The 23,451-nt window shown below is 39.8% G+C and overlaps 1 pseudogene across 1 annotated transcript; it reads left to right on the top strand.

Moving 5' to 3' along the window:
* The first annotated feature begins 303 nt into the window (after positions 1-303).
* On the top strand, positions 304-14,654 carry LOC309609792 (transcription initiation factor IIA subunit 2 pseudogene; annotated as a pseudogene). Its single transcript has one exon. The product of its transcript is annotated as a transcription initiation factor IIA subunit 2 pseudogene (transcript).
* Positions 14,655-23,451: the final 8,797 nt, after the last annotated feature.

Here is a 23,451-nt window from a genome sequence, read left to right as displayed (position 1 = left end):
TGGAGCATAATATACGCGCTAAGTGCTTCGTAACCGACTTGGGTTGAGGCCAGGCTTATTTTCCTGTTCTAGATCTGACCTCCATATGCTCCCTTTGGCCGGCTGGCTTCAGTGATTCGGGTTGTTTCCCACTTAGCTTTCCCAGCCAAGTTTACTGCCTGACATTCTGCTTACCTTTTACTTTTAACTAAGCCTTCCTGCTCAGCCCTCTCCCCTGTGTGAATCAGGTTGGATTTCCACAAAGGGCATTTTCCAGGCGAAATTCCATACTTGCTGCTTTCTGAGCTGTGAAGATCTGACCTGGGCAGAGGAGGCATTATGTTTTCAGAGAAGGTCGGGGCTCGAAGCTGTTCCTTCATCTCAGGGCCCCCGCTCTCTCCCTTTGGTGCAGTTATCAGTTGGATGCACTTCATTAGAGAGACCCTGGACTGGTTCTTTGGAGCTTCCTGCCGGCCAGCTGCTGCGGTGGGGTTGGCAGGTACCAGGTGTGGCCGGCAAACATACCTGCCACAGAGGCCAGTGCCCTTTGAAGTGCCGCAAGAATGTCACACTTCAAAGAAACCTCCCTGCAGCTGTCACCTGGCTATCTAGTGGAGGTCAGAGAGTTAATATGCAACCACAAAACCCAGTCCTTCCACCTCTGACCTACTCCTGGGAAGCTGAAGCCCGTTTTCCTCTGGCGCAGAGGATCTGAAAGCATTGTGCCTAACTTATCTCAGCATTGTTCCTGATTTAAATGGCAAGAGCTCGGTGCCCTGGATCTTTAGATAAAGATCCATTGTACACACCCATCCAGCAATAAAATAAGTAAATGAGCGGCATTTTTCTTTTCTGAATAGGAATTATTTAGTAATGAAGTATTTACAATTACTATTAGCAGGAGTTTAATTATGGGACTAATTTGTGGAAGAAATTAGTGAGGCCTTGTTCAAAGTGGCACCTTTTATCTGAGGATCACAATGCATTGTATGCAAGTTAATGAACTCTCCTGTGCTCAGTATACATTCAATTACTGTTTCAAAATTTCCTTGGGCATCCACCGCTCTGGGGCTGGGTGGGAAGCCAAAGTTTATAAATTTCAGCAAGATGGATGTAGATTAGACCTAAAAATGGACTTCCTGGTTGTGATGTTATTAAATGATGGTCTGAATTACTGTGTCAGTTTTTAAAGACTTGCATGATGGGGTCTTCCTGCCGCTCTGATGGAGAACTTTTCACCACTAAACCAAACCGTCATCCTCCTGAGTAGAACAAGCTGAGTCTTGGACTTCAACACAAATAGTAAAGTATTAAAGGAAAGAAAAAGAGAGTTGGAGTGTGTGACCTAGGAAAACCCAAATTCTGGGCAACTCTTCTTTAGGACTCTGGACTCTGGGAAACCAGCACAGCAGGAGGGTGTTGATGCCTCAATAACATCATAAGGAACAAATTTTTCACGTGGTAGACTTTGATGCTGTTTCTGTTCACAAGTTGAGACTTCAGCTCCCTTTTCCCCCACTCTCAGCCACACATTCCAGTAAAGGTTATAGGCTCCATGTTGTTAAAAAATAGGAGACAGATATGTGCACACATGTGTTTGGGGTGGAATTTCATTTCAGATTTCTGTCTAGTCCTGACCCATCAACCAGCCAGCCCCATTGTCCTAATATTCCTTCCACAGTTGGTTTATATGGGCTTCACGTTTCTTTCACCTACTCCTCCTTGGGCAGGGAGAAACAAGATTTTGCAACTCATTAGGTTCTTTGCAAACTGTCCTCGATGACTCGGATGATGGAAACTTACCTTTTATTCTCTTTTCCCCTATATTCTTCCCCTCCCAATGTTTTATAGTTTATTAGAACCACCAAAATTTCTGAAGCTTTGGTGCTAAACTTTGCAATTAGTTTTCTTCCACGCTTAAGAGTCAGGGTCCCTGGACTCATATCCAGCTGCAGCGGAGTGAGTGGAAAGCCAGAGGAGTTAAGACAAGGGTTTCTAGAATTGGGCTGCTTAGTTCAAAATCTGATTCTGCCACGTACTAGCCATGGGAGTTTGCGCAGGTTTCTTAATCTCTTTGCCGCAGTTTTCTCATCTGTCACATGGGGACAGTAATAATCCCTACCTTATCAAAAAGTGTGAAAGTTTACATGTAAAACCCTTGATAAGCATAAAAGAATGTTCTGACGATAATGATTGTTACTGCTAATTAATTGGACTCCAGAAAAATAAGGATGAGTCTTCTAGGGGAAGAGTTAGGCTTACATCTCTTCCTAGGTCCAGAACATCTTCAGTTATTACAGTGTTTCTCCAGTTGTGGGTTGGATCTTATTAATGGTTTATGAAATCAGTTTAACTGGGTCTCAACTAGGCTAAGAGAAAAGAAAATGGCAGTATATATGGCAGGTATTAAGGGCAGTACTGTTTTATAAAATTTTTGTTTCTATTAGTGGTATATACATATATGTTATATATTGTATATGTTTGCTTACATACTTAGATGTGCCTATTGACATATATACTCAGAGAAGTTATTCTGAATCACAAAGTAAAATATATGAATTCAACTGCAGTCAAAAAAAAAAAAAAAAGAAGAAAAACATGATACTAAAAATACAAATTGAAAAGAATTGCTTGTTGCAACCCTGTGACTCCTCTACAGCATGGATTATATACTGAGCTCTTTCAAAATATATGGTTTTAGAATATGATTAGGAAAGTCATAAATGCAGCCAACAAGGGAAGAAAGAAATCGTTTAAATGACTTACAGGGCAAAGAGGACAAAAATGATTAGGCATCTATAAAATGTAAATCATGAAAGCTCATTCTTTGCAAAGTAGATACATGCAAAGGGTTAATATCCTTACTGTATAAAGGACACTCACAAGGCATGTGAATAGTTAATTCGTAAAACAAGTGAATAGCAAACATGCATATAAAAATATCTTCAGCCTCATTTATTACTAATGAGGAATACAAAGGAAAACAGTGAAATTATTTTTTTCACATATCAAATTAACAATTTTGTTTTATGGTAATACCCAGTGTAGAGAAAGTTATAGGCAATTAAATACCTCCACACAAGACTAGTGAGAATAAAGATTGGTACAACTTCTCTGAGGGAGCTGTCTGGTAATTTGGTTGCAAAAGTCATAAAAATATTTATACCCTTTGAATTGATAATTCTACCTGAAAGAATTTATCGTAGGCTATAATAAAGCAAGTGAATGAACATTTAGCAGTCAGATATTCATTGCAGGAATATTAAGGTTAAAAAAATAGAAGATAAAAATTATTTTTCAAAGAAAGACAATTGATAAAATAAACTTTGGTTTACTGATACCATGGAATAAGAGATAGTCAATGATGCTGTGGGTGGTTCCTGGGATAATTCCCCTAGGAATTTCCTGTGTGAGCCTGGTGCCCACAAGCAAATCCCACCTTGACAGGAGGCTTTCTTTCTTTGGGCACCAGACTTCTCTTAAATTATTTAGTGATTTAGACCTTAAGTGTGCAACTTTGCCAAAGTATAACAGATTGAACTTAGGCGTAAGTGCTAAACTGAATAATAAGGATGTGACTAGCTTTTAGTAACATATAATGTGGAAGAAATTACAGGTTACTTATACCTGGGCCAAGTAGCCCACGCCTGCCCTGCTGTTCTCCCTAAGAGCGCTGACCACACCCAGGTAAGCTTTGGCCTCCCTCCCAGGTAAAACCTGAGGCAAGGGTCAAGCATTCCAGACTGTGCTGTTGTTAAACCCACTGATGGAACTGCTGTCCTTCCACTGCCTGGGCCAGGTGGACCCAGTGCTATGAACCAGGGCCTGCAGGTACTTGCAGCCATCAGGGTGCTGCCCACCTGCTTCCTTGCAGTTAACTGGGAACTGTGGGAGTGGTAGCAGTTGCTCTCTCCTGGTCAGAAACCCAGGGGTGGGGATGGCTTGGGGCTCCATTTACTCTTCCCTTTTCTCTGCCTCATATCTATTGAGTCTAGCTCACTGGGTAGGATTTAAAAAAAAATGCTTTTACTCCTGCTTTTGAAATGAGGAAATTAGCATTTAGTCAGACTGTAACATATGGAAATATGACTAACAATGTGACAAGTGAAAAAAGCAGCCATGATACAATATTATGTACATTTTAGTATTATTTTGGGGAAAATAGTATGTATGTACTTATGGATTCATGCACATTGAAAATAGATTGAAAAGAAGAATATATATCCCACAAAGTTAACAGTATTTTTTTTTTCTGATTGGGAGAATTCAAATGATTTCTCCTTTCAGTTTATCTCCAGTTTATAATTTTTCTTGAATATGCATATATTACTTTAATAAGGAAGACAAAGAACCTTTTTGTCATTGCTCTTGTCCTGTTCACTGCTGCCCAGGTCCTAGAATGATGTCTAGTGTATAGTAGCCTTTCAATAAATATCTGTTGGATGAATGAAAGAATGTTGAAGGTCATTGCTTCCACTGGGAAGAGATAGCAGCAAAGAAGGCTTTTAATTCACTGTTCCCGTCAGATTCTTCCAATATCTTTGGCTTGTTAGGTCACAGGTTAGAGTTTTGTTAGCATAGGTTAAAAAACGTAATTCATGTCTTTTTCAAAATCACCTGTGGCTTTGGACTCCCTGTTGTGTGCTCTCTTCCCTCCAGTACAGGTGGTTTCTGTCTGCTCACCCAAGAGGGCTCACTACACCCCAGCTAACCCAATCAGCCTTCCCCTGGGGGTTAAGGGCCATGCATGTGACCAAGAACTTGGTCCTTGTTCAACCCAAGTCTGGCCAAAAGAGAGAGAAAAAACAATTTATCCTTGGACCATAGCTATCTATGTATTCAGTGCCCTTAGACACGGGGGTGGTGTGCGGTGGCGGAAAGGTGGGACTCACCATTCGTCCTCCAAGAATGCTGAATAGCCCTTCATACATTCAGTTCACTTTGGGGTGAATTTCTGTCCTTACTAATGAGCCTCCCACTTGACTGTGGGAGTCAAGTGCAAAGGAAGAATTAAATCTGGTTTTATTCAAGTTACATAGTTAATTCTGGTACTGTCATTGGTTTCCAAATTTTAAGCATAGCCTGTGTTTGTCAGTGGAATTAAAAGTGAGGGTAGGGGTTGATGACATAGTGGCTGTAAGATTCTTGTTCCCTGTCCTTCTTCATGGGGTTGTCCTGAAGAATGAATTAACTGAAGTACCAGGTGCAAGGTTGGGAATGTGGTTAGTGATGAGCAAATGGAAGTCCCCTGTCCTCTGTCCCTTCACAGCCCCCCACACTGGGGGCTTTCCTTTGGAGGCTGGGTAGCTCATTATTTCAAGCTGGTGTGGGAATTTAGCTCTGGAGATTGGTTGATCAAAACCTGGACTGTTGTGACCAAAAGGAGCACAGCTCTATACCTCATTAACTATCTTTGTGGCATTTTGTCTTTCTCTCTCCTTCGGGCTACCCTCTCTGTTCACACCCCTCTCCGAGACGGCTGCTGATGAATCTGAAGTTTTCACAGTACCATGAGGTTTGTGGGAACTGAATAAATTTCTTCAAGATCTAACATAAAAATAAGTCCTGGCCCCAAGCCCAAAAGAAGTCACTGGGAACCCAATCAGAACTGGGCAGCAAGCCCAGACTCAGGCTAATGAGACATTTACATTCTAGGCCTTTCCTTGCAGTTTGGTCCTCGTGTGTGAGGAAACCCAGAGCGTACTGCAGGCAGAGGCCGGCGCTTCCAGCTCGTGCCGTGGCTTCCTGAGGTAGAGCAGGAGCGGTAGTAAAACGCCCCAAAGCCCAACACATTCAATAAATGACGAATCCTCAGCCCCAAGCAATTACTTCTGTACCTGTTTTTTTTTTTTTTTTAATTACGTGGGTTTTTTTTTTTTTTTTTTTTAATTTTTATTTTATACTGGACTGTAGTTGATTTACAATGTTGTATTTCAGGTGTACGGCAAAGTGGTTCAGTTATACATATACATACATTTATTCTTTTTCAAATTCTTTTCCCATTGAGGTTATTACAGAATATTGAGCAGAGTTCCCTATGCTCTACAGTAGGTCCTTGTTGGTTATCTCTTTTATATATAGTAGTGTGTACATGTCAATCCCAGACTCCCAATTTATCCTCCCCCCCGCCCCCACCTTTCCCCTTTGGTCACCATAAGTTTGTTTTCTAAGTTTGTGAGTCTGTTTCCGTTTTGTGAATAAGTTCAATTGTATCTTTTTTTTTTTTTAGATTCTGCCTATGCGTGATATCATCATGTGTTTTTCATTTAAATCCTCTTCTGAGTCTTTGCATCTTTTACCTACGTTCAATCTGTTTACTACTAAAGTCAAATCCTTTACTCTGAGAGGAGGTGGAAATAGGCAAAGGAAATGTAATCTCATTTCTTTCAGTATTTGTGGGAATACTTGGTTCTTGGTTCAATATCTGTTGGAGTTTTAGGAGAGCATTTTAATCTGTCAGGTTCAGGAAAGGTTAAAAGGGACCCCCAAAAGAATTTGGAGTTGGAAAATAAGATAGGAGGACATTAAAGGCATGGTGATCATTTTGTTTGGAGAATAGTATTGGCTTTCTAATCAAAGGAGAATGGCTACTAACAGAGGTAGTTGGCTGACCATTAATGCATAGAAAGGGCAAGAGGGTGAGGACTTGTGTTCACTTAAAAGAAGCATTTTTCTCTTAGGTGAAAGTTGTTGGATGTTAGTGTGGCAGAATGTGGTATTTCTTCTAAAATAGGAAAGCAGTTTGTTTAATTTGTGCCAATGTGCAGAGGGGAGAACCAGATGGCTTTGCCAGGAAATTTTCAGGTCTTTACTAGAATAGGGAGAGAAAAAAGAGGCAAACAGTGACTCACAAGATGGAGAATCATTGTTTCAAACCAGAGCTGAAGAAACGAAGTTAAATTTCATTTCCAGAAATTTTGTGTTTCCAGATTTGGGAAATACTTTTCAATAATGGCTCTTAATGATATAGTGCTAGAATCTCATTTTTATTTTTTCAAGCACAACTTCAGAGGTGGCAAGAAAAATAATCGCAAACTTGGAAATAAGGGAAAAAGAGGACAGCATGTCCCGTCAATGTTACACTGGGGAAATGTTTAAAAGGCCACCAAGGATTATATAATTAACCAAGGAAAAGTACCTTTTGTTTAACACACAATTTACTACCAACAAGGCCTAGACTCCATGGGGTTATATGTTGATTTGTAGATTTATGTCTGGTAGAAAGATATCTCCAAAGATTATCCAGTAGGACATTAACCAGTTTTGTATTTAACGTAGCAATTTTGTTCAGACATTCTCTTTTTACAAATTTCTAAAAACACACAGGTTCTTAAAAGCCCTGGGAACCAGCTTTGCCATTCCACTGGGTCCTCCATCAATGAGTTGAATATGAGTTAACACGTGTTCATTCTATGTTTGTATGAATCATGTTTTAACTATTTAAAAGTTGCTCTTTGACAGTGGAATTTGATCTCTTATTGTTTACTAAGTAAGGTTTCTCACAGTAACTTCCCTACTGCTCTTTGATTAATGCTGAATGGAGTCATGATTTTACCAACATTTATTTTGGTGGAGGCGTCATGTGTAATCCCACCTGTATTCTTCAAAAGCATTTGTAAACCACCAACAAAACTATTTCCTTATGTCAATCAGTGCGCAAAGGCTGTCCTCGTTCGTAAAGGAAGTTAGAACGAATGAGACTTCATCACAGCAATCTAAGAATTTTATCTAAATGGAAGAAAAATCAGTGTTTAATGTAGTTCAATACTGATTGTCGATAAGCAGACCTTGTATATATACAATTTTTGCTGGCTTTTGTGTTAAAGGTTTTATCTACCCCTATAAACGGTTTGTGGAAGAAAGACTGAATTGGTTTGAGAGGAAAATCAGCTCTTTAAAAAAGAAAATAACCTAAACCATAAACAGTTGAATGCAGCCAGAATTGGTTGTTCATTGCCTGAATGAATTTGACCTCTCATCCTTGAATAATGAGCCACTTGAATTTAACTACTTTTTGGTGTGATATACAGTTGCACCTTTGAAATTTAGGGGATGCAGAATGATCTCAAATAATTTTAATTGCTTATAAAGAAAAACAGGCATGAGAAACTGTGCCACTTTAAATGCAGCAGAGACACAGATCTGGGACTGTAGCAATTCTGTCTCTTCCGTTCAGACAGGTAAGATCTCTTTATAGAAATAAGTACCTGATACCCAGAAAGGAAATACATTTGTACTTGTTATATGAACTTGTCTGGAAGCTAGAAATAAAACTCATGACAAATGAGCTTCAAATGTTTATCTTAATGTTTCAATATTTAAAATCAGAACAATTTTTATAAACATAGAAATATATATTTCTTTAGAATACTCATTCTGCAGTTAAGCCCTTCAGTTCTTGCTTAGAGGTTCGCATAAATGGACTGCCAGGAAGTTTTTTCTTATTGAGGGCAGTGGGTAATGATAGAAAGTAACAAGTGGATTGAGTTTGGCTTAGAAAGTGGTATTCACCACTTTTGCTCCCCAATCTATTTTGTGTGTGGCGTGGCCTTTGTTTAAAGTTGGGATAAGAAAAAAAAAGTTGGGGTAAGCATTATGCCCCTCATTGTACTAGTTCCTTCAGCAACTTGTTTCCAATGGAGTATCAACCGGTATTTGAAAGAAGAGAGAATGTACATATTAAAAATCTAAGCGCAAGAGGGAAATTCTATATGTACTCCTATGAATGACAAATTAGAGTTGGTTAAAAAAGTAAAAAGATAGAATTGAGATATATATATATTTTTAACATTACTTTACTAACCAATATGGCAGTTACTGGTATTTTTAAGGCTGACATCCCTGGTATTGTAAGTTTTCAGGCATCTAACTGGTAACAATTTAAAATGGACAAACAGATTTACAAAACTGTTTTAAACTGTTGTTAAAAGCTCCCTAAAGATAAAGATGTTTATTATTTGTTTCCTTTTTGACTAGTAAGGAACTGTAAATAAGTATAATGAAAAACCTTTGATCTTAATGAAATATCTTAAATTTATCTTAAGATAAATCTTAAAATTAAAAAAAATTGGGATTTGAAATTGTCGAAACCAGTTTCTAGAATCATTCCTACCACCACCCACCCCCGGGGTTTTGGTGTTCTCTTGGTCTTCAGAATAGGGGCTACATAAAACCCATTGATAATGGTTTCTCTACCTGCCTTTAGGGCTGCTTATGGCTACAAGAAAGTTCTACTAGTTCTGCAGGGGTTATCTAATGTTAGCGGAGAGGCCTGGTTATCTTAAACAAGCAATGTTTACATAGTTCTTTACTGAGGCTTCTCATCCAGCTTTGATCTATTTGGGAAAAATAGAAATGATGATCTGAGAACTGTTGACTCCTAGGACTCAAGAAAGTTGGTCAGGTTTTGTTTTTCCTTTTGACAACTACTATTAGGGAAAAAAAAAAAATTTAACAGCAATATATATTCCTAGCTGAATATACAGAAAATAATAAAGACCCGTAAGGGCTCAAAGTTAATCCACAAAGCTAGATTCTACCAACAGCCAAAGATGCCCCTGTTTCTCTTTTGTTCAGCAACTTTGAGGAGGAGGGTTTCTGTTACTTGCAGCCAAAACCAAACTGATAAGTATTCTTAAAACCTTTCCCCCAAAATCATTTTTCTAATTAATGAAATGACACTAAATTCTAAATAGAAAAATAATGATATGGATAAATTATAGTTCTCATCCCTTTAGATGTTTCAGTATTTTGTTCATGTCGAATCATATGGCCTGTAACTGGTACCTTTAAAAAAAATCAGCTGGCTCCATTTTCCTGTGGGTAGGCAGATAAATCTTCAACTTAGAACACTTTTTACTAAAGGAAAGAAAAATTTTTTTACAACATTTTCTTGAAGTCATTCTTTGTGTGGTACACAAATTATTTAAAGATGACTTTCCCACAGTAGAACTAGCCAGCTTAATTCCTCAGGTAAAGACTTAGGAATGGCTTAAGATTATTTTGAGTTTTCCTCAGAAAAGGCACCTTTAGCAAGCTCAGTGTCAGAGACTTGATGAATGTAATCACGGTCATCCTGAAGTAACAGTCCCAAATGACCAGAAATTGCTCTCTTCTGTGAAAGAATATAGGGGCTCCCAACAGAAGTAACATAGCTCAAAGCATCTGGGGAGGAGTCTGGACATTTCAGAAGTTTTCAGCCTTAGGATTTAACAGGTGGAACCGCGGATAGTTTGTGTTGCTTGGTATACCTGGTAGAAAGGTTTTCAGCTCAGCTCTGGCCCACACAGAACTGGCCAGAGGTAGAAAGAACTGTGAGGCAAAGTTTGTTTCCATCTTCGCCCTGATTGACTAGCATTGCAGATAAACTCATGGACCCTGGAGTCAGACTGTCTGAGTTCAAATCCTGATTCTACACTTGCTAGCTGTACGACCTTGGACACGTTGCTTAAACGTTTTGTGCCTCAGTTAACCTACCTGCAAACTAGAGATATCAGTAGAATTTACTATTGTGTGAATTAATCGACTTAATGCGCATAAATAACTTAGAAAAAGTGGCTGGTGCTGAGTATGCATGTAATAAATGTTAGCTGTTATTGTTTTCATAATTGTTCCTATGTATGTACTTTTACATTCATTTTGTGTGTGTAATAATCACCTATCTAGTCCTAACAGTACATTCAGAAACATTAAATAAGTCAGGAAGAATTTTAAGGATGGAGAAACCTTCCCAATACTGTGAAATCTAATTACTCAAGGGCTGTCGACTTCAGGCTCACAAATTACCTGATAAGCAAAGTGAGGGAAAATTCCTGTTTAGAGAGCAAAGGCTAGGGTTTTTCTCATAAAGCACAAGGAGGATTAATTGATGAAACACTAAAAGAGGAAAACACCTTGTTCTTAGTTGACATGGGTTTTGTTTCTTTTATGGGGTGGATCTGAGGCATTCCAAGTTCTCTGTGTACCCAGGCAAAGCTTCCTCTTTCTCCTGCATATTCCCTTCCCTGAAATCCTTTCTTTATTCCTACTCATCCTTTAGGTTTCAGCTTGGATATTATGTCCCCTGAGAAGACCCCCTTCCCTCTTGAGCTCCCGTAGGAACCTGTTCTCCCACCCCACAATTATAGCACTTAGCATATGCTGCATTGGAACCAATAGTTAACTTGTCAGCCTCTCCCATTGGACCACAGATCCCTGAGAACAGAAAAATTATCTATTTTGCTTATTATTGTAACCTTGGCACCCAGAACAGTGCTTAGCACATGGTAGATGCTCAATAGAATTTTGTTGTATTATGTAGGGCATCCCAAGACCTCTAAACGTTGGTGCTGGTGGCTCTTATTAGCTTTGCATGTTAGTAAATGTGGACGCTGGTGGAACTGGGTGAATCTAAGGCTTTTCTGGACACATTTTCACGTGCGGGGTATATAGGAAGGATGGATTAGGGTTCTGGAATTCCCGAGGCAATGGGAATGTGCTTCAGTTTCTACTTAACTTTGCTTCCTTCCTCCCTGCTTCAATCTTCAAATTGAATCTTTAATCCTAAAAAAAAAAAAAAAAGTCTTCCCTGATAAATATACTGCAGGGATGGGACAAGATCTACAGTAGGCATTAAGATGGGAAAGAGGCCAGTCGCTTTCCTGTTTACTTTTTGTGCCATCACAGAATATGACTATATTTGTTTTTCAGTTGAAAGGTCAAGGCGGAGCCTTTATCTGTGAATGAAGGGGTGGCTGTTTCCTTTTCCTTTTTTCTGGCATTAGGCTACTCTGAGACTTCCTCCAAAGGTTTATGAGCATCTTTGCTCTAGTGGATAATGTGGGGTTAAACTTCCTTTTGGAGGAGATAAACATTTCATGAGTCAGTCAAAGGCTTCTTGTTATTCAGATTCCTTTGTAAGTGGCAGGTTAACGGGCTGTGGCCTCTTCTATCATCTCATCTGCCTGTTTATCTTACTTGTTCATTTCTCTCTGCCAATAAGGATAGGAACTGGTCAGGCTGTGTGTACAGTATATGCAAAATGATGTTGTCGTTTTGTCCAAGGAGGAGCCCTTTACCTTTTTGCTACCTGAATGAGAAGAAAAGGTCTATTAAGATTGTGTGGATCAGTGACTTGACATATCAGTGCAAGCCTGAATAAGAAAAAGAATTTCTCCCTCCTAAGCCATGGCATATCAGTTGTACAGAAATACCACTTTGGGAAACAGTCTTCAGGAGAGCCTCAATGAGCTTATACAGTCTCAACAGATTACCCCCCAACTTGCCCTTCAAGTTCTACTTCAGTTTGATAAGGCTATAAATTCAGCATGGGCACAGAGGGTCAGGAACAGAGTCAATTTCAGGGGCTCTTTAAATATGTACAGATTCTGTGATGATGTGTGGACTTTTGTATTGAATGATTTGAATTCGGAGAGGTGACAGAACTTTATAAAGTGGATAAAGTGAAAATTGTAGCCTGTGATGGTAAAAATACTGGCTCCAATACTACATAATGAATAGGAAAAAAAAAGGCTTTTTAATGCCATCCTGTTATTGTTCATCGCTTTTTGAAGAGAAGCATAGAAGAGACTTTTTAAAAATTTATTCTAGCATTGCAGAAGTGACTGCACTGTGCCGTACTATCAGAGAATTCCAGTAGAAAGAAGTTTATAACTCTGTACCTTCTTACATTACCTTTATTATACAGCATGAAGAAACAGAACTTCTTTTTACGACAAATCAAACAATGTGGCCTTCCTAAGACCATTCTTTAATAAATTCATTTTAAAACTCAAAAAAAAAAAAAGTTTGTGCTAGGTAATGATTATATGCCTCTATCTCTTTTAATTCCTGCTTTAAAAAGGAAGTGACTCATACGGTAGATAAACTGGACTTGAAAGAATGTCTGGCTTATGCAAAGCTCTTATTTACATACTAGTCTGTTTCATTCACAGGGAAATAGGGACTCAAGGACTTTAGGAGTTCCTCCCTTTTCTGTTTTCTGATAGGCAGTGGCCTAAATGATCTCTGGAAGTTTGTTGTTGTTGTCGGTTTTCCCTTTTTTTTCCCTGCCCTTAACGTGTCCCTGACGCAGCCTTTCCTTTCTCTGTTGAAAATATGAATTACATGAATGTGAGAGCAGAGACCAGAGAGATAGTGTAAAAATTTCTTCTACCTTACATTCCTAACTCCTCAAAGTCTCAGATCCTTCATCACTAGTAGCTCAAGTCTGTCTACATGGGGCTTCACTTACTCCCTTCCTGCCTTTCCAGGGTTTAGTAAAGCAGTTTAGAGTACCGGTTAGAAGCATGTGCTTTAGAGTCAGCTAGACCTGGACTGGTTTCATATTAGCTGGTAGTCTTGGAAACGTCATTTAACCTCTTACCCTGTTTCCTCACCTGTAAATGGGAATCCTAGTAATACCTGGATCACAGGACTACTATGATGGTGACATGAGAATTTATGTAAAGCACATGACTTAGTGTGTGGCCAGTGGTAAACTCACTCAGTATTTGAGATTATCATTAATAAGAATTTTATTTGTAAGCTGACTTAGGCTTTAATTCTTTTTTCACTTTCTTTTTTTAAGTCTTTTCTAAATCGTCTTCAATTTAATTAATTAATTAATTAATTAATTTTTATTTTTGGCCGTGTTGGGTCTTTGTTGCTGCCCGCGGGCTTTCTCTAGTTGCGGCGAGCGGGGGCTACTCTTCGTTGCGTTGCGAGGGCTTCTCATTGCGGTGGCTTCTCTTGTTGCGGAGCACAGGCTCTAGGTGTGCGGGCTTCAGTAGTTGTGGCACGCAGGCTCAGTAGTTGTGGCACACGGGCTTAGTTGCTCTGTGGCATGTGGGATCTTCCCAGACCAGGGCTCAAACCTGTGTCCCCTGCATTGGCAGGCGGATTCTCAACCACTGCACCACCAGGGAAGTCTTCAATTTAAACCACTATTTTATTTCTCAGTCTTTGTTGAATAAATGAATCAACAGAGACTGAATGATAGTGGTTTATGTTCCCAATTATAAGAGCCAACTATATTCTCAAAAATTCTAATTTGTTCCTGAGATTCCTAGGTGGGCAGATTAATTGCAGGGTGAGGAGTTTATTCTACTCAGTTACAGTTACAGGGGTTCCTAGAGGCCTGATTCCTTGCCCTGCTCACTGGCTTATGAACCGGAGATGACCTCAGGCTGGTGTGATCCAGATCAACTCCCATTTGAGCCAGGTCCCAGCCAGACAGCAACAGGGCAGGGCACTAGGCAAACAATCCTCTCTTGTTTTCCCCTCCCTTAAAATATCCTTTCGTACACTCATAGATAGTTGTTAACTCGACCACAGCTCATATATTAGTTCAGGTATAAATGACTATAAAAGGAGTGAACTCATTTGAGTTTTTCTCATAGGTTCCACTTTTAACTCCTTTAATATTTCTTTTGCTCTATGAATCCTGCTTTGGTGCATATTCATTGGTCTGTTTTCTCCATGCCGTTCTCCCACTCCCAAGTAACCAGCTAACCAGTGGTGAGTAGAAACTTGAAGGCTTTAAGTTAAAGAGTTAGTGACATGGGACTTCCCTCGTGGTGCAGTGGTTAAGAATCTGCCTGCCAATGCAGGGGACACAGGTTTGAGCCCTAGTTGGGGAAGATCCCACATGCTGCGGAGCAACTAAGCCTGTGCACCACAACTATTGAGCCTGCGCTCTAGAGCCCGCACCACAACTACTGAAGCCTGTGCACCTAGAGCCCGTGCTCCGCAACAGGAGAAACCACTGCAATGAGAAGCCCATGCACCACAACGAAGAGTAGCCCCAGCTAGCTGCAACTTGAGAAAGCCCGCACGCGGCAACAAAGACCCAACGCAGCCAAAAATAAATAATAAATAAATAAATAAATTTATTTTTAAAAAAAAAGAGTTAGTGACATAGTCCTTCCATTCATATGCTCAACAACTATTTGGCGCATCTTCTCTGGTCCAGGCACTGTCTTCAATGTTGGGTGTATGTTAATTTTTTTAAAAAGAGAGACATAGACCTTATTGTTACAGAACTTATAACTGAGCCTCATCTTTATGGGAGATTTTGGTGTTCTTTTAGGACCCATCCAACACCCAACCTTACACTTTCATAACTGTCTTAATTCTATTTGACTTTCACCTCCATCCCACTTCAGCCATCCTTTTACATAGGCACTTCATAGGCGTTTACAATTACACTTGACCTTGTCATCACCCAGAGCTGAAATCTTAAACTCCATAGACTGGCTTGCTAACCACAGGCTCATAATTCTTCCAGCTTTCTCACCTCCATTTTCCAGCCGTGCATTTTCTTCAAGACTTCCGGTTCCTTTTTGTCCCTACCGTGTCAGTCACTTCCATATTTTCACATCCTTCCTATCCAGCCTAGACAGGATGATGGCTTAATGCTTCACTTTTTCTCTAGTCAATACCATCGTATCCCTTCTGCTGTCATATCCTTCAAGATCCTTACCCTGTACCAATGCAGCTTCTTCACTTTCACATCAAGCCCTCTGAAGGCTGCTAGGAAAAAAAGTCACTCAGCTTTGTTGCAACAAATTGATTGTGTTCAACTTTAGGCAGACTTACAATGCTGCATATTAATCTTTCTATGTGTCTTGGGTTATCACTTTCATTCCCCACAATTGCCTTATTTTTTTCTTCTGGCTTTTAAAAGTATGTATTTTTGGTTTAAAAACATTTTTATTATGGAAAATTGCTAACATTCATAAAAGCATAGAGGATAGTGTCCTAACTAATATCTATTACTCAGCTCGTGACCAGTCTTGTTCCATTATGGCCTCTATCCCACCACCAAATTATTTTAAATCAAATCTTTGACATCATATTATTTCATCTGTGAATACAGTATGTACTCTAAAAGATAAGGACACTTTAAAAAACTAAGCACAATAGCATTATCTCAGTAAAAAGTTAATAGTCATTTTCTAATACCACTAGACATACATACAGGCAGTTTTCACATTTCCTTGTTGCCTTTTGACTTTTTAAAAAAAGTTTGTTTGAATCAGGATCCAAATAAGGTCAATATTTTGTGATTGGTTGACATGTCTGTTAAGTCTCTTTTAAGGTAAAGTTTCTTCCTCCTTTTCTCTTTTTTTCTTTATATACATATACGTATAGTTTGTTTGAAGAAACCAGGTCCTGTGATTGCTTTTGAAACCATTGCTCTATTACTGTGACCAACTCTCTCATTCCTGACAGCTGATCAGGATTTACAGAAAAAGTCTCTTAACTAGTACCCTTAACTACCTATAATCCTGTTAGTACTTGCATCCATCCTTCCCTCCTCTGCTGGTCCTGAGAAAAGTGTCCCTTCTCCCTCCTATCTAAGGCTAATTCTTCCCTCAGCACCCTTGGTCCCTCTCCACCAGCTTCTTAGGGAACGCCCTCCATTTTTATCCTCCCTCTCCGGTATCTTTAGCCTCTCCCTGACTCTTTCGCTCTCAGGACATAAACACTAAAGGGCTCTCTCAACTATACAAACAAACTAACCAACCAAATAACACACACACACACACACACACACACACACACACACACGTGCGCGTGCGTGCGTGATTACCCTCAGTCTTGAGTCTCATTTGGATTTTGGTCCCATCTCTCACATTCCTTTTAAAACCAAGCTTCTAAAAAATCTCTTCATTCATTTTTTCCACACTTTGAACTTCCATTTACTCCCTAACCCACTGCCTGACTTCAGTTTCTGTCACTCCTCAGAAATAGTGTTTTCCTTTCCAAGGGCACTAAAACCTCCTGACTAAATGCAATGGCTATGGTCTGAGTCTTTATTTCATTTGATATCTCTGCAGCATTTTACAGTGTTGGCCACGCCATGCTTCTTGAAACATCCTTCAGCTTCCATGAATTGGTTTCTCTTGGTTTTCCTCCTACTTCTCTGATTGCAATTTCTCAGTTCCTCCAAAGGTCTTCCTTCTTTATCTGCCCTTGAATTTAAGCCTTTCGTGAGTTCTATGTACTTTCCCCATATGATCTCATATATTCCTATGAATTCAACCATCACCTTACAAGGACTCCCAAATAGATATCTCTGGCTCTGAAATCTCTCTCCTGAGATCTGGGTCTATGTAGCCAATTCCTATTGGACAGACACTTTGACATCCCTTAGACAATTCAGACTCAGTTAGCTTAATTCATCCATTATCTTCCCACTTAAACTTCCTCTACTTTCTGCCTTGTTTGTCTTTGTGAATGTCACGACCTGGTTACTCAAGCCAGAAATTTCACAATTATCCTTGATGTCTTCCTCTCCCTCCCTGTTCTCTTTTCTCCTGTTTCTAATAGATCACCAGCTGATATTTATCTCAATATTAATTGCCCACTTTTCACATTCTTTTCTTTGAAGCTCCTTTCATTTTACGTAGATGACTGCCATAGCCGTGGGTCATTCCGCCTCCTGCCTAGGACCCTCCAGTTTACTTCCCACTCTGCTACCTGATCATATGAAATCCTTCAACGGCTTTCCATTCCTCCAGGAAAAGAAAGAAGCTTGGTAACACAGTGTATAAAGCCCTGTATGACTTGATTAGGTCTTCACCTCTTCAGCCTCCTTGTCTGTCATTCCCCATCTGATACTCTACATTCCAACTTCTTGCATTTCCAAAGAGGGCCTATCTTCTCACCTCTAGGCCTGTGCCCACGCTGCCCCCTCTGATTTGACCACCCCTTCTGCTCTTTTTTTTAACTCAACCTTTGCGCTTCAGCTCAGGGGTCATCTCTTCTAGGAAGTCTTCTCTGCCCTGTAGTCCAGGTTAGGGGCTCTTCTTATCTATCTGCCTTGAGAAATCCCCCCATGATAGGCTCACATCTCTACCCTGTCCTCCTTCACCTACTGATCTGGCTGGTGCTCACACACGTAGCTACCTAAGTCATGGACCAGCCCAGCTGGGAAAGATCTCCTCCTCATTTTGTGGGTAAAGATTTGTCTGTTTGTAGCTTGCTGTCTTTAAGGAGGGAAGCTTTTAGCAATTCAAAAACTGTTTACCAAGGACCTGCCATGGGCAGGGCTCTGTGTTAGACACCTTCAGGGTATAAAGAAAGAAACCCTTCCCTCAGGTTGCTTAGTGGGGGAGAGGAGATAAAATATCCACTTAAATAAACAGAATGCAATCAATAAAGAGGTACAGCTACAATGTTGTGAGACTTCAGAAGAAGGTGTGATAAAGGGCCCTGAGGTCACCAAGGAGGTCAAGGAAAGCCCTGTGGGGGGCTAGTGTTTGAGCTGAGCCTTGAAAATGGATGGATCAAGAACAAATATGGAGGGAAGAGCATTTGGGGCAGAGAAGCCTGTGAAGGGAGAGGCAGAGACTAACTTGAATTTTAAACTATGGGCATAGTTTGCTAAGTATCTGTCTGGGAATTAGCAGGTCCTTTCATGCTCCCTTAAAAAAGAAAATTTACAGAAACTAGATAGCACCCAATCATGGATCTTCTGCAATTTGAAAAATATTTATATAAGCATACATATATTATCCTGTATCATCATGCAACTTTGCCTGTCTGCTTTTTCCAAAAGCTCCAAAAATATTTTGTAACATTCATTTATGTATTCAGGAAACAGTTACTGATCTTCGCTAAGTGCTGGGCTTAATGGCATCTGCAAAGGTAAGTAAGACAAAATCACTGCTTCCAAGAGATCACAGTGTTGTGGGTGTGGTAAGAGATAGAAGGGTTATCAGAGGTTAGAAAACAATAAGGTAGTGAATATTGTGACACAGGTCTGAATAGGTTGCTATAGGAACTGAGCCCCTAACTCTGGCTTGGGGGTAGGAAAAACCATCAAAGAAGAAATGAAATCTGTGAAGTAGGCAGGGGTGGAAAAGTGTCCCAGAGGGAGCTACAATATGTGAGCAGGGAATGCTAGGTGAGAAAAGGGGACCAGGGTGGGTGGCTTTTTACTTTTGCAGATTTGCAAAAGGGTTTCAGCAGTCTTTCTTCCCTGATCTATATTGTTTATAAAAGAAGAGGAGAAATAGATTAAGTAGGTGGAGAAATACCGCAAGGCAGAGGAGAAAGGCAAGGACCTGGTTCCACAGCTCTGACTCTGCAATTCATACGCTGGGCAGTTGAGGAAAGTTACTTAATATCTCTGGGCATCTGTCAGTTTGGGCTCTGGCCTAGTGATCTTTAAAACCTTTTCCAGCTTGAATGATATGGGGGCCCTGTTTTCCATGACTTTCCCTCTGATGATAAAGCTGGACATACATATGCTGATGGGTCAAGATCTTTGGCTCATTATTTGCTGAGAAACAGCAAAACCTGTTTTCAGATTTTTTTTTTTCCCCACGATGAGCAGTGTAAAGTTTTTATCCATCGTCAGCTGTTTTCCTTGGAGCGAGGGAGGGAAGCGTCAATTCTTTTAAAACATACTGACACCTTTCCTTGCTACAATATCAGTACTGCCCTGAACTACATAATATGGTGATAAGAACTGAAATTACTCATTGACATTATCATGGTGCTATTTTGAAAACATTATCTCATGTTCATTTCCTAGAATATCATCAAGTCTCTGCAATGTCAGTTCCTTAAAAGAGTATCTTGTTTTTGTTCCAACTGCAGCCAAACTGTGTTCGTGAATTGTGTCTTCAGTACTGCTAACTTCCTTCCCTGATACTGTGACCAAAAGTGTAGCTTTGAGCAAACTATGCCGTAGCGGAATCTGATAGAATTTGCTAAATTTGAAGCTAGCTGTTTTCAGTCATTTATCTTTACTCTTTATGTAGGTTATCTACATTGTAGATTACTTATGGCATGTTTCAAATCCTGGACTGAACTTCTACCATCATTACCTGTGGTGTTGTCATCTCTCTCCTCATCCCCATCCTCCAGCAAGTCACCATGTGCTCAGGCAAAGATAACTAATTAATCCTAATGTTAGGCCAAGCATCCTTTCACAGCTGAATTCAGCATGAATTGATAGTTTATATATTCCCAAAGATAGAAAAAGCTATCATATTATCTGAGAGTTTAGTTTGACTTGTTTCCATTAATGTGGAAGATTGTTGTCTAATAATCAGACACTTCTCTTGTCTGACTTTAAATCCTTATTCATGAGACCAGATGAAGTGAGCATTCATTAGTTTTTATATGGAAGGATGCTTTTAAAAACTTCTAAGAAGCTCCAATTTTCTTTGCCTTTTATCAGTCGATTCATGCATTCACTTATCCAAAACAATTGATTCATTTTTTATATTGCTCTCTAAACTACTTATATACAAAGCTAATTTTAAGCAGCATCCTTAAATAAGGTTAAAGCAATATTAGTTAAGGGGGAAGACAGTCAGCAGTGTTTTATGATAGCCAAAGGCAGAGGAGCACACGGTAAGATAATTTGGAGCTTCTGGGAAGCCCAGGGGCTTGAGGGCTTAGATTTCAGTCCTTAGAACTTATTTCAGTAACAGTCCTGCCTCTACTACATGAGTCATAAACATTAGAATAGGCCATACCTTCAGCCAGATGCCATGGAAAATAGTTTGTTAAAACGCAAAAACTAGATGGCTATATCTCATACATCAGCATGACTCTCAGGACTGAGTCTTTTAGGCCTGCTAATTACTTTTTGAGTGAATTAATGTATAGTAAACACGGGTAAGGATGTTGCCAGAGCATTATTAGCCAATGAGCAGAATTCCTTGCAAGGCAGATGGAGACTGAGACCAGCTACCTAATGAATTTACATAAAGGATCACATGAGGCCGCTACACAGAGAATTTAGCAATAAACAGTTCTGTCAACTCTTGACCTTTTCAGCTGTAGCCTTTCTTCCTGTATTTCTATGGAATAACACCTAATATATAGTGATCAAGATTATGCTTATTTAATATAATACATTTTTTTCTTTTAAAAGTATCTTTGTATATCAAACAGTGCTTTTTAAGATTTATGCAAGGACAGTGCCTTGGAAACTACATTTCTCTGTTATTTTTCAGATCATTCTTCTGGATACAGAAATAATATAATGAAGGTGGGATAAATGCAAAGATTTTTATTGAACACTGCCTTATTTTAGATACTTTTTAATATTTAATACCTCATGTCTGCTAATTTAGGAGGAAAAAGTATTCTTTTGAAATCTTCTTTTGCATAGGTTATTTTACTTGCTATTTTCTGGGTCTGGAGGGTACAAAATGACTGATAAAATAGGTAAATGGTAATGAATCTAGTTTCACAAGAACTTGACAGCCTCATGGCCTTTAGCCAGCCCCTCAGAACACCTACTCTTCTCTTGAACAATGACAGCAGGGCTGGGAGATGAGTGGCGCATTTACTCAGTGTTTCAACACTATGGGAAGGACCATGGTGGAAAGTCAGCTAGAAGCTGACAATGCTAGTTACAGAAAAGAGAACTTTGAAAAGGAGTGAGAATGAACAGATAAAAACAGTTGACTCTAGGTGGGAGGTTGGTGGATGATGAACTAAAAAGTGTAGCCACTCTGAGATTGAGGTTCAGGATAAGCAAAGAACAGGGTGTATTCTGTGACCAAGGGCCAGACTGTTTACATAGTGAGTGAAGCCTTCCCATTTACTGTGTGTGCATTCACGGAGCCTCGTGGTGTGTGTTAGGTGTGTATGTGTGTGTGTGTGTGTGTGTGTGTGTGTGTGTGTGTGTGTTGGGGGCTGGAGACTGAGGCAGACTGGAGAGAGGACAGTCTCCATCTAATCAAGTCAGCTGCCCTGTCCTTAGCTCTAGCCGATTGTTGCATGTCAACCTCATGTGTTACCAGTTTTCAAAAGAAATGGGAAATCTGATATCTTAGAGGGAATAATCAAATGTAGCATTAAAAACAATTATGTGAGCCAACTGACTGTATCTGTGGGCTGATAGGACCCTCTGGTCACCAGCTGGCCATCTTTATTCTAAGCTGATTTCCAAATTACATCCTACCTGTTGAGACTTGTGCTACTTGTTAACTGGGTAGCCTCAATACCTGCATCTGAACAATGACTCCAAGAAGATTTAGCCCATTGGGTTGTTTAACTCAAAGAGTTCATGATATCCTTTAGTGGGAGGTATGTTACCTCCGAGCTCTGAGAGTCCCTACACTATTGTCCTACACTATTAGTAGTCCCTACTCATGGGAACATCTTGGGGTCATGTCCTAAGTTAGGATAATCAAAGGTCTAAAAGAATCCTTAGAAAATGGTCTCCAACTTCTTGGTCAAAGGAAGATCTTACAGAGGATTTATGAGCTAGAATGACTCTGTCTGTGTGTGTGTGTGTGTGTGTGTGTGTGTGTATGTGTGTGTGTTGGGGAGCAGTTGGGAGGGAGAGGAGTTGGGGGGAAGAATCTCAGAGAGTAACCATGGACCCCAAGAGCAGTCGTCACTGTTAACAGTTGCTCCAGTGACTAAAAGGAGTTTTGTCCCCTGATTGTGGGCCTACCAGCTGATTACCAGATTTTCAGAAGCAGCTTGAGTCTTCTTTCCTCTCTGGTTCCTTAAGGATTGAGGGGTTAGGTTAGAAAGAGAGAAACAGATTAGTTAAACATCCTGAAGATTAAATGGTGGTTTTATATTTTGATTATCAGTGTTACATGTGAATTTCATCTGTTGAAAAAATAAGTGTGTTAGTGTAGGTTCATCGATTGTGACTAATGTACTCTGTGGAGGGGGGATGTTGATAATGGGGTAGGCTGTGCGTGTGTGTGGGTGAGGCTATACAGGAAAACAGGAAAAGCTGTGTATTCTGTTCAGATTTACTGTGAACCTAAAACTGCTCTAAAAACCAAAGCCTATTAAAAAAAAATAAGCACACCTTCTTCTAGTTCCTTTTCAACTCTTAGTACTCTATAAATTCATACATATTTATGGTGAAAAATGTTGGGACCCTTGTTCTGGAAGGAGTGTGCTAACATATTCCTTTTCTCTTTTTTCTTTACTCTTCCCTTTACCTCCCACCTGTTTATAGAGCCGCTGGCTTTGAAATCTTTTACCCTCTCTCTGAGCTTCACTCATGCTCAAGGGAAGTGTCTGGTACATAGCAGATGTTCAGTACATTTTATTGACTGTCTAAGTAAAAGAAGGAATGAATGACCCTGGCTTGGAAGTCGCGAGCCTTGGTGTGACGTTAGCCTCCGTTCCAGACTCAAGGAGCATTTGTTTTGTGTTAGAACTCTGGCAGTTTGGGGTTTTTTTTTTTTTAACCTACACTTATTTATTAGGAGTTAAAATGATTCCTATTTTCAGAACAGGATGTTATAAATGGAAAATGATTTTAGACATCATCTAATCAAGTACTGGCATTTTTTAGAGGACAGTTCATATGTCTCTGCTCCTGTGTGTTTGAGGAAACAGAGGCCAAGAGATATTTCCTGATGTGTCACTAGGCTGGTAGAGGACAAGGTCGTTAATTTGAAGCCCAGTTCTTCTGACTCTTAGTAGCACATTTGTGACATGGCTATTCTCAGAGAAAATCTAACCTAGGCGGGTGCTCTGGCTGGT

This window comes from Balaenoptera borealis (genome assembly GCF_965194805.1).
Source record: "Balaenoptera borealis genome assembly, chromosome: 13".
NCBI lineage: Eukaryota > Metazoa > Chordata > Mammalia > Artiodactyla > Balaenopteridae > Balaenoptera > Balaenoptera borealis.
The sequence above is the reverse complement of the archived record's forward strand: the minus strand, read 5'-3'. Positions and strand labels throughout refer to the sequence as shown.